A 12,208-nucleotide genomic window follows, 5' to 3' on the forward strand; every position below is an offset into this window, starting at 1 on the left:
GGCTGATACCTTTTGATGTGTAGGCCTACTTAAAAAATCTAAGTGTAGCCTGTTGAAATAGCCGCCTGAGCCGAAACCCAGAGGGCCAGATCAGGCCCGCTATCTCTCTGATATGATACATTTATTAAACTTAATGCTGCAAACTATCCTCAGGAAGGAAGAGGCCACAAAAATGGACATGGAAGTTGGGTATGGAGGAGGATATGACAGCAGTACATCATGTTTGCTAGTGAGTATAGTAAACTAGAAAGGCCAAGGAATTACAAGTGCATGAAAATGCAACCTATGATGTAAAATATAATACAGAATAAAAACAGATAATGCAGGGATAGTTAAAATGGTTTAATTGTAATTTAGGTGCCTCAAAGATCTTTCTGGTTAGCCTACTGGTGGAGCATTGACAATCTTTGCAGTTCTTGCTGGAACTTATGGGATCCTTTAAGCACTTTGTAATCAGTTCAGAGGTTCTGGAGTCATCAAAGTGCTTTGGGGATAATTCGAGGAATGATATAAACGGTTATTGTAAGATCTTTTAACATTTAAGTGGTTCCTGGAAGATCTCTTATGTTACAGCCAGCATCTGAAGGAACCCAATGGTTCTGTGAGGCCAGAATAATATTATTATTATTTTCCTATTATTATTATAGGCTACTTAAGTTTAATTCAGTAGGCCTATACTTTGGCTTACATTTATTTAGTATAGGCCTATTGATTAATTTAAACCAACAACAACAACAACAATAACAAAATAACAAACAAACTGAATATATATAATAATAATAATATGAAGAAGAAGCAGGAGGAGAAAAGTTTTATTCCGTCACGAAACTGCTGCTATTTGTCTGCTGTCATCATTCAGTGATCCTCGCGCTGCTCGCGCGCAACAAAGCTCAGCTGATCATCATCGGATTTGAAAGTAACGGCTCCTCTCATCAAAGCCTGCTGCACCTTCCGCCGTTTGTTCGGCTATCCGTTACAAGGTTTGTAAACTTGCCAAAGAAATATAAATACCATCTAACGTTACTCACTATATATTCAAACACATATACTAAATGTATTATATATTACTACGTTTTTACAGTGTTTACCACTCGTTTATTGCACAGTTAACGTTATGTGGTATAGGTTTTAGCCGCGATTTTAACTTATCTATTGAACAGATGAAAACATTGAATTATTGTTTTAGATTGTTTAAGTCATTTAATTCAACGCATTCTGTAGAACTGTGTCTTCATATTACTAATATAACTAATTAATAGCTGATTCCTGCTGTCGTCATTGGCGTTTATTATGAATAACACAAGTGGTATGCTAACGTTATAACGTTAGTTTGGTCTGTTTTTGTTGTTACTTACTACAGGTGCCCTCATTCTCTCAAATACTATTTTAGCCGTTTACGGGCCAATAAATATTATGTTGTTAATGGATATAATCAGCTTTGTTCTTTAGTTTCCCCAGAACATCCAGCACATTTCTAAAAAAATCTGAAAATTTCAGAGGCAACATTGAATTACAGTCAGTTAACTTACCTTCACCACATGCAAGTAGCAAACTTTATTACTATGAGCTTTTCTGTGTGAAATTGTGTTTGTTTGAGTGTTTACTTGTGTTATTTAATCAGTTATTCTCTTAAAATCTTCCTCATGGTGTCAAATCTCATTCATGTTACTCAGAAAAATAATATCACAGGTTTGGTGCCAATAATCTTTTCACTTATCTAAATTAAGTACCTCACATGTCCCTTGTGAAGATTTTTTAGGGCCCGAGCACCGGTGGTGTGATGATGTGCTCTGTTTATTATTATTATTCTCCGAAATTAATCAAATTTTTGAGGGCCTAAACATGCACGAAAACTCACGAAAATTTGCACACGCGTCAGAACTGGCGAAAATTTACATCTGATATGCGTTTCAGATTTGGGCGGGGTAAAATGGCTCGTTATTGATTGCATTTTATGTTGCAGCAAGTAAAGGTGCGGTCACATTTGTGAATTTCGTGCAATTACACAGGCAAAAAAGTAAAAAAAAACGACATAATGTATGACGCACAGCTCATAAAGGATTCACTTTTCAAGCAGCTTTCTGTGTGTCAAATCCAGTGAATTCCAGTGACCAACTTGTGACCAACTTGTGACGCGCTTGTGACCAATGATTGATAGTGAAATTTTTGACAACACATGAAATTGCTGATCGTGTTGATTCTTATTGAAATTACTGGGATTCACCAGTGAAAATTCACAGAACAACAGATAATTTTACTACACCTCAACTCTGTTAAAATTGAAAATATTTTCTGCTTGTTATGACATATAGTCCGTGAGGCAGACCCCCACATTTCAGAAATTAGTATCATAAGAGGGCACCAATGCTGCTCTCTATTTTTATTCAACAGAGGGATGTCCCTGGACCACAAAAATGCATGATAGCAATTCTTATTGGGTAGCTTAAGGTACAAAAATCACCAATTTTATGTATGGCCCCCCAGAAATTTGACAAATTCCATAGAGGGTCAGTTAATTCATTAATTCATTATTTTTGGTACCAAAACATTTATACTTGAAGATATCTAGGTTGGAATAGTGTCAACACTTTAACTTGTTTCAATAATAATATTGATAATGATAATACAAAGAAATTCTGTTTTTTAGAGTTAGGTGAAGTTAAGTGAAGATGGACATTTTTAATTAGTCAAAATAAATAAAAAATTCATTCATTTATTACATGAAACATATGTGTTTCCAGGCATTTTGTTGAGATGTCTTTTCTTGTATAGCCTATTGTACTGTATATACATGGTTGATTGTTCATGTTGCTTATGTCTTATACAGTTTGTTTGTGTGTATTCATTGATATTAATCTATTATAGCTTTTTTTCCCAAGTGCATGAAGTGTATGTATTAAAATGGATCTAAAATATGTAATAAACAATTCTTATTTTGTATTTTGTTCAGTTGGTTTATTATTGTAGAAGTTAATGGTAAACAATGGTAACATTTTTTATGTGGTTCCTGGAGGCACCCAAAGCGGTTCCACACAGTGCCTTATATAAGAGTTCCTCAGGAAAACTGTATGGTTCCTCGGAGAACCACCCCTTTTTAAAGGGTTCCTAGAGGATCTACAGACAGTTCCGCCAGTGTGGCAAAGTGAAGAACCGCAAAAGGCTCCTCCAGGCACCTTTTATTTTTACAGGTTTATTTTCTAAAAGCCTATTGCTTTCTTTCAACAATAACACACAAAAAACATGTATATGTAATGATTTTAATGTATTGAAACATTCAAAGTATAAAAGAAAATATCCAAATCAATGAACAAAAGTTGACATGAATACATTTTTATTTCGGATCTGACCAACAATTACAATATAAAAATACAAAAAAACTTTATTAATTTTTGAGAAGATGAAACAAAAAAATAAAATATTTCATTAATAGATGCCAATCATTGGTATTGTTCTGCTGGCTCCCACGAGTCAGGCCATTCTTTCCCACTGTCCAAAAAGGAATGTAAAAAAGGTTATTAATAGGACAACTGAAACACTTACATTGAAAACAAATACAAAACTATGTATTGGTCCTTTTGAACTGATGAAAATATATCTGAGAGTGAATGTCCAAATAGACAAATAATAAACAAATTCAAAATGACCTCATTGACGGTCATATAGTCTGTATGTACATCTGTTTCCAGGGTAGGACTTACCATTTTGCGCAAGATGTCCATTTCACCCTGACTTCTTCTTTCCCCTGAAAATAGATGAAACAAGAAAACCATAACTTTAAACATATTTGCAAGAGCACAACATGCAGAACATGCAAGTGGAAAGGAGTGCGCTCAAAAGTGGTCGCTTTATTCTTAAACATAGGGTACAAAATACATACATAGATAATGTTTTCGGTGTTGTCAGTTAATTTATTCAGTTGAGTTCATTCATCTCTTTTTGCATGTCTTTCCAATTAATACCAACACCAGACGAGGATAGAATATTACAATAGTAGGCCTATCATAGTTATCAGATATTAAATCAAGGTCATTTTTGGCATTGTCACAGTGGGCTATATCCCATTTGGAAACCATTCTAGATTAAACGTGATTCAGCGACGACTAATATAATTTCATATGTAATATATTACATCTGTTTTGCTCAAAATCCTTGAGTAGTATTCTTTGAGAAGGAGGAGTTAGTCGGTACCATCTGAGGGGAAAAGGTCTAGTCTCATAGTCATTTTTGGCAAGGTATACCACCCTATAGTAAGACAATAAGTGATAGCATTGCACTGATAGTAGCTTTTTGTGTGTTATCACCCTGTATTGTATATTATACACTTATGCAAGGATATATTACTAGTGAAGGGCACAGGTGAGGGGTGGAGATAGGGATAATGAACAGAAGCACATGGCAAGGATAAATAAATAGTAGGGAGGTTAAGCCCAAAAAATAGGCCTTTGACTTCAAGTCATGATGCAAAGGTCTCCTTTGGTATGGAAGTACCTTAGGGTCATACAAATCAATTTATCCTAAGACACAAGTGAGATCACACTTTGTATCAGAAATAAACATGTTTTTTCAAAAATGGCCGCCAATGCGCCGAAAATACTCTAGAGCCCATATCTTTGCTTCTGTTATCGCTATAATGACAAATTTGGTGTCAAAGTGTACATTTTTGGGGTCAAGGAATCCAATAAAATCCCCATACCATGACAATTGGGGGTAAATATGCACATTTCACATAAAAACTGTCATCAGAGTGACTTTACTTATCTTTTCGTTCAAAATTTTTTTATTTTGTATTTAAGCAGTGCAGCTACTTCTGTACATTACATTTGTCCTAAGTAGCATGAGATTTCGACCAGTCAGGAGTAGCCTATAGCATATCAGTTCCTGCAACAACACATCCCATCTGCACCAACCAGCTGTTGAAGGTCAGAGGTGACAGGTTAACACTTCGAGGTTCGTATAATGTTTTTAATGTTAGATAACTAATAAATAGCTAGCTAGTTGACTATGGAAAAAAAACCTTAGAGGGAAAACCTCTTTTCTCGAGAATACTGAAGCCAAAAATGATCCTTATAATTTTTATTAATTTAAAACACACTTGCTGCAGCTAGCAGACCTAGGCGAGGCAGCTCGCGCGCCTATTGGATGCTATGCGGCAACTGCTGCAACCTATCGAGGCACTGCACGTGACGTAAGCACCAATGAGTGGGCGTGTGGGCGAATGGGCGTGGCTTATGCCTATATAAGCCAGAGCTCGATAAGATGCTCCTTGGTTTTCATCGACTGAAGCGAAACCAGATGGTAGCACAAGCACGACAGGGTTACGCAACACTCATTCCCTCTTCTAGAGAGTACCGAGGTTACGTTAGTAAACGTGACGTTCTCTTACGAGAGTACTCTCATGTTGCGTAAGCTAGCTTAGGCTACGGGAATCCAATTTAAAACGCTGTGCGTGCTAAATCTACCACAACACTGACCCAAGAGCGAGCGCCCTGAGTTTATATGATATGGGGATATAAAAATGGGAGGCTAAACCTTTAGATCGGCCACCAAACGAAACAAATAGCTGTCCTGACCGTCTGAAAGCAGCCGAACATTCCACGTAAATTCTAAGGGCCCTAACCAGGCAAAGGAGATTCACGTCAGACTCGCTGTCAGATCCGAAGAGAGAATGTCAGATTGAAGAGGCGGTGGTTCCAGTACCAGTCGGTCGCCTTCCAAGGTTTCAGAGCTGCGACGCATTTCTGATTGACCCTGAGGCGAAACAGATCGGAGCCCCAAGCTCGAGACGGCACTCGTGCTTTCAGCCACCACTGCAGTGGGCGCATGCGTAGCAGACCCAGATGGAGTACTGATGATGATGAGGCCATGAGGCCCAGCATTTTCTGAAATCTCTTGAGCGGGACTATAGTGCCGCAATGTTCAGTATGCGCTCTGGCGATAGTCGCGCTGTCATTGACAGCGAGTTCAGCTCTGTGCCCCGAAAGGATATTTCATGGCTGGGGGACAGCGAGCTCTTCGCCCAATTGACTGTGAGACCAAGATTCTCGAGGTGTTCGAGTAATATGGTCCTGTGTTCTATGAGCTCTGAATGAGATCGAGCTAGAATCAGCCAATCGTCCAAATAGTTCAAATTGTATGCCCTGAAGTTTCAGGGGCGCGAGAGCAGCGTTCATGCACATCATAATATACAGGACGCCAGGGACAGGACGAACAGTAGAACTGTGTATTGATATGCCTGGCCCTCGAAGGCGAATCTCAAAAATCGCCTGTGACGAGAGAATGTCAGATCCGCTGTCAGATCCACAGAGACTTGTGCTCTGAAAGGAGTGGCAAGTACTTTGGGGACATAATCATGTCTTGGTTTGAGGATGACCTTGGAGTCATTAGGCCCAAACTCAAGGCACGACGCGCTAACAGAAAGTGCGTGTAAGTCACCCACCAGCTTGACTGAGGCGATAGCCACCAGAAAGGCTGTTTTCAATGAGAGATACTTAAGGTCAACAGACTGTAGAGGTTTGAAAGGGGCACCCTTAATGGCCTCCAGGACCAAGGAAAGGTCCAAGGGGGGGCGAGGAGGGTTCATCCTTCTAGCTCCCCTGAGGAAGTGGACTACAAGGTCGTTCCTACCCAGTGACTGGCCATGTGAATGTTTGACAAACGCAGCAATAGCCGCCACATGTACATTGAGCATGGATGGGGATCTACCCTTATCCAAGAGCTCCTGTAGGAAGAAGAGAACCTCCGACACCCCACTATCTTGTGGATCCAGGTTGCGAGCTGAGCACCAACCTGAGAACACTGACCACTTGGAAGCACAAAGCCATCTAGTAGAGGGCGCTATAGCTTGCGTAATCGTGTTTAATACTCCGTCGGGGAGACTGACGGGTACCCTTTGATAGCCCACACATGCAGAGCCCAAAGCTCAGGTCGTGGGTGCCAAATCGTACCCCCGGCCTATGAGAGGAGATCTCTCCTCAACGGGACAGGCAACGGAGGCAAGCTCTGAAGCTTCATCAGCCCCGGAAACCAAACTTGGTTCGGCCAGAACGGAGCTACTAGAAGTACACAGGAACCGTTCTCCCTTATACGCTTGATTACCTGTGGTAACAGCATGATCGGAGGGAAAGCATAGAGAGGGCGGCTGGGCCAGTGATGGGCCAGCGCGTCCATGTTGTTTGTGAAGCATATTGGACACTGAGCGTTGTCTTGAGACGCAAAGAGGTCGACTTCTGCTGTGCCAAAGGTGTCCCACAACAGCTGAACTGTCTGAGGGTGGAGGGACCATTCCCCTGGGGGAACGTTGTCCCTGGACAGCCTGTCTGGACGCACATTAAGATGGCCTGGCACATGCGCCGCTCTCAGCGAGAGTAGGTTGCGCTGAACCCATACAAGGATGCGTTCTGCCAGTGCATGAAGGTTCCGTGATCTCAGACTGCCCTGGCGATTTATGTAGGAAACCACCGACATGTTGTCCATGCGGACAAGGACATGGTGGCACTTTAGAAGGGGAAGGAAGAACCGCAAGGCGTTCTCGACCGCCTTCATCTCTAGACAGTTTATGTGCAAGCTCTTTTCTTGGCTTGACCACAGGCCAAAAGTCGGTACGCCCTCATAGAGGGCGCCCCAGCCCGAATTGGAGACGTCTGTCGAAACCACTATCAGTTTAGAGATTACTCCCAGGTTTACACCTGTCTAATACCAGTCGACCGCCTTCCAGGGCTCCAGAGCTGTGACACAGTTCTGAGTAACCTTGAGACGTAAACGACCGGATGCCCATGCTCGACGCAGGACCCGCGTCTTCAGCCAGTGCTGTAAAGGGCACATGCGAAGCAGACCTAAACGAAGAAATTATTAAGTTGTGAACGGACTGTGTGTTTGGCATGCGTTTTTTAATAAAAAATTGCATACTTCACCTCCAATTGTCATGTTAAGGACAACATTATTGTTGTTTAGTCTTGGAACCTATTTTATTGGACTCCTTGACCACAAAAATGTACCCGTTGATACCAAATTTGTCATTATAGCTATAACAGAAGCAAAGATATGGGCCTCTCAAGTATGGTCGGCGGACATTTTTAAAAAATGTGCGCATATAAGATACAAAATGTGATCTCACTTGTGTCTTAGGATAGATTTTTTTCTATGGCCCTAAGGTACTTCCATACCAAAGGGGACCTTTGCATCATGACTTGAAGTCAAAAGTCACTTAACCTCCCTACTAAAAGGAACACATGGAATAGGACACAGTAAGTAAACAAAGGTAACACAAGAGGTGCAGACATGATGGAACACAACACTAGGCAGAGAAACAAAACCACGGCAAAACAAGACCCTTATAATTAGTCCTTGAAAAAGTATTCAGATCAGATGTGGAACAATATTGAGATTGTAAATACTACTGTAATATCGTCTGACACATTCCATTTGGTCAAAACCACTGTTGGTCGGCTTTAACCAAATCTTTAATTAATTAACCTCAGCCTGACTCAGCCAAATTTGTGTGTCTTACTTCGCTCTGGCCACAGTTCACATGCACTATCGTCAAAATATGCTCTCAACTTGCACCCTACATGTTTTACGAACAGTATGTTACTTTATTCTCTGAACCTAAATGAGGAAACCTGCAATTTTTTACACAGATATACATTTCTCGAGGTCACGAGTACTGTTGGTACGAAAAAAAACCCGGAAACAATCGGTTTTGCCTAGCTCGAGTTGCTACATCTAGCAGCTACAGCGCTACACTCTGTGGGAATGTACATGGGGGCTCATGGACATGCCCCTAGAGTGTAGTGCTGTAGATGCCTGGTTGGATTAGCTGTTGGCCATAGTAACTCGAGCAATTATCCCTTTGTCACAAGTTTCCCTTTTTTCGTACCGACAGTACTCGGTGACCGCGAGAAACAGAGCTCTAAGTGAAAACTCGCTGGATTTCTCCATTAAAGGCACCCATAACAGTTTTTAGACCTTAACATAACGTTCCCAAAATCATTTCAATGGCACATAACCTCATAACATGACGAACGGCACTTTGCCATTTTCTGAGCGGCCAAAATCAAAACGCCAAAAAAGCTGCTATGCTACAGAAATATATTTTTCTACAGATTGCTGTCGGTGCATTCCCTCAATATTATATTCGAGTTATGTTCATACTTTGTTGCAAAAGACTTTAGATCAGTTATTCTTGTGCTTCTCAACTGTAACCGAGAGCAACATAGAAGTATGCAACTTAGGTCTATGAAAAAATACTTACACCAACAACACGCTTATCCACAATGTCGGAATAATTGTAGATGGTCTGTTTGGCATGTTTTCTGCATTCTAAAAATGACAATAAAATAGGTTAGACAAAGTGTATGTTGTTCAACAGGTCAAAAATTAAGCAGAGTTGCAAAAGTCTGGATTCAGAAACTGAACGTCCTCCCAAGTATTGCACTTAACACAGGTGATTTCACGAATTAGCTTATTTACTTGCCTGAGAAGGGGTGATGATAGCACTCAGCTGGTGTAGTAGCACTGAAGCTAGACTTTTACCACATTTAATTAATTTAGCTGAAATCTAACCTTTAATTTTACGTTTTGAATTGCGTTTTGCAGGTGGTGGAGGTAAATAGGACCCAGGTGGTGGAGGGAGAGAGGACCCAGGTGGTGGAGGGAGAGAGGACCCAGGTGGTGGAGGTAAAGAGGACCCAGGTGGTGGAGGGAGAGAGGAGGACCCAGGAGCTTGAGGTAGAGAGGACTCAGCATAAGGCAAAATTATAAAGAAATAACCGTCAGTAGTTGTCACTGCCTGAGAAGTGGTGGTGATAGCACTCAGCTGGTGTAGTAGCACTGAAGCCAGACTTTTACAACATTTAATTAGTTTAGCTGAAATCTAACCTTTAATTTTACGTTTTGAATTGCGTTTTGCAGGTGGTGGAGGTAAAGAGGACCCAGGTGATGGAGGGAGAGAGGACCCAGGTGGTGGAGGGAGAGAGGACCCAGGTGGTGGAGGTAAAGAGGACCCAGGAGCTGGAGGGAGAGAGGAGGACCCAGGAGCTGGAGGGAGAGAGGACTCAGCATAATGCAAAATTATAAAGAAATAACCATCAGTAGTTGTCACTGCCTGAGAAGTGGTGGTGATAGCACTCAGCTGGTGTAGTATCACTGAAGCCAGACTTTTACCACATTTAATTAGTTTAGCTGAAATCTAACCTTTAATTTTACGTTTTGAATTGCGTTTTGCAGGTGGTGGAGGTAAAGAGGACCCAGGTGGTGGAGGGAGAGAGGACACAGGTGGTGAAGGGAGAGAGGACCCAGGTGGTGGAGGGAGAGAGGAGGACCCAGGAGCTGGAGGGAGAGAGGAGGACCCAGGAGCTGGAGGGAGAGAGGACTCAGCATAATACAAAATTATAAAGAAATAACCGTCAGTAGTTGTCACTGCCTGAGAAGTGGTGGTGATAGCACTCAGCTGGTGTAGTAGCACTGAAGCCAGACTTTTACCACATTTAATTAGTTTAGCTGAAATCTAACCTTTAATTTTAGGTTTTGAATTGCGTTTTGGAGGTGGTGGAGGTAAAGAGGACCCAGGTGATGGAGGGAGAGAGGACCCAGGTGTTGAAGGGAGAGAGGACCCAGGTGGTGGAGGGAGAGAGGACCCAGGTGGTGGAGGGAGAGAGGACTCAGCATAAGGCAAAATTATAAAGAAATAACCTGTCAGTAGTTGTCACTGCCTGAGAAGTGGTGGTGATAGCACTCAGCTGGTGTAGTAGCACTGAAGCCAGACTTTTACCACATTTAATTAGTTTAGCTGAAATCTAACCTTTAATTTTAGGTTTTGAATTGCGTTTTGGAGGTGGTGGAGGTAAAGAGGACCCAGGTGATGGAGGGAGAGAGGACCCAGGTGTTGAAGGAAGAGAGGACACAGGTGGAGGGAGAGAGGAGGACCCAGGTGGTGGAGGGAGAGAGGACCCAGGTGTTGAAGGGAGAGAGGAGGACCCAGGAGCTGGAGGGAGAGAGGACTCAGCATAATGCAAAATTATAAAGAAATAACCATCAGTAGTTGTCACTGCCTGAGAAGTGGTGGTGATAGCACTCAGCTGGTGTAGTAGCACTGAAGCCAGACTTTTACCACATTTAATTAGTTTAGCTGAAATCTAACCTTTAATTTTACGTTTTGAATTGCGTTTTGCAGGTGGTGGAGGTAAAGAGGACCCAGGTGGTGGAGGGAGAGAGGACACAGGTGGTGAAGGGAGATAGGACCCAGGTGGTGGAGGGAGAGAGGAGGACCCAGGAGCTGGAGGGAGAGAGGAGGACCCAGGAGCTGGAGGGAGAGAGGACTCAGCATAATACAAAATTATAAAGAAATAACCGTCAGTAGTTGTCACTGCCTGAGAAGTGGTGGTGATAGCACTCAGCTGGTGTAGTAGCACTGAAGCCAGACTTTTACCACATTTAATTAGTATAGCTGAAATCTGACCTTTAATTTTACGTTTTGAATTGCGTTTTGCAGGTGGTGGAGGTAAAGAGGACCCAGGTGGTGGAGGGAGAGAGGACACAGGTGGTGGAGGGAGAGAGGACCCAGGTGGTGGAGGGAGAGAGGACCCAGGTGGTGGAGGGAGAGAGGAGGACCCAGGTGGTGGAGGGAGAGAGGACACAGGTGGTGGAGGGAGAGAGGAGGACCCAGGTGGTGGAGGGAGAGAGGACACAGGTGGAGGGAGAGAGGACACAGGTGGAGGGAGAGAGGAGGACCCAGGTGGTGGAGGGAGAGAGGACCCAGGTGTTGAAGGGAGAGAGGACCCAGGTGGTGGAGGGAGAGAGGAGGACCCAGGTGGTGGAGGGAGAGAGGACACAGGTGGTGGAGGGAGAGAGGAGGACCCAGGTGGTGGAGTGAGAGAGGACACAGGTGGAGGGAGAGAGGAGGACCCAGGTGGTGGAGGGAGGGAGGAGGACCCAGGTGGTGAAGGGAGAGAGGACACAGGTGGAGGGAGAGAGGAGGACCCAGGTGGTGGAGGGAGAGAGGAGGACCCAGGAGCTGGAGGGAGAGAGGACTCAGCATAAGGCAAAATTATAAAGAAATAACCGTCAGTAGTTGTCACTGCCTGAGAAGTGGTGGTGATAGCACTCAGCTGGTGTAGTAGCACTGAAGCCAGACTTTTACCACATTTAATTAGTTTAGCTGAAATCTAACCTTTAATTTTAGGTTTTGAATTGCGTTTTGGAGGTGGTGGAG

General features: G+C 42.8%; 1 long non-coding RNA gene across 1 annotated transcript; it reads right to left on the reverse strand.

Moving 5' to 3' along the window:
- Nucleotides 1–3,410: 3,410 nt before the first annotated feature.
- LOC143738817 (uncharacterized) lies at nucleotides 3,411–9,437 on the reverse strand. The gene is made up of 3 exons (XR_013204033.1): nucleotides 9,251–9,437; nucleotides 3,699–3,742; nucleotides 3,411–3,486 (listed from the first exon to the last, which is right to left on the reverse strand). It is a non-coding gene; the product is annotated as an uncharacterized LOC143738817 (long non-coding RNA).
- Between the last annotated feature and the right edge of the window lie 2,771 nt (nucleotides 9,438–12,208).

Source organism: Siphateles boraxobius, unplaced genomic scaffold (genome assembly GCF_051911475.1).
Source record: "Siphateles boraxobius isolate OS27281-9 unplaced genomic scaffold, OSU_SipBor_1 154, whole genome shotgun sequence".
NCBI classification, from domain to species: Eukaryota; Metazoa; Chordata; class Actinopteri; order Cypriniformes; family Leuciscidae; genus Siphateles; species Siphateles boraxobius.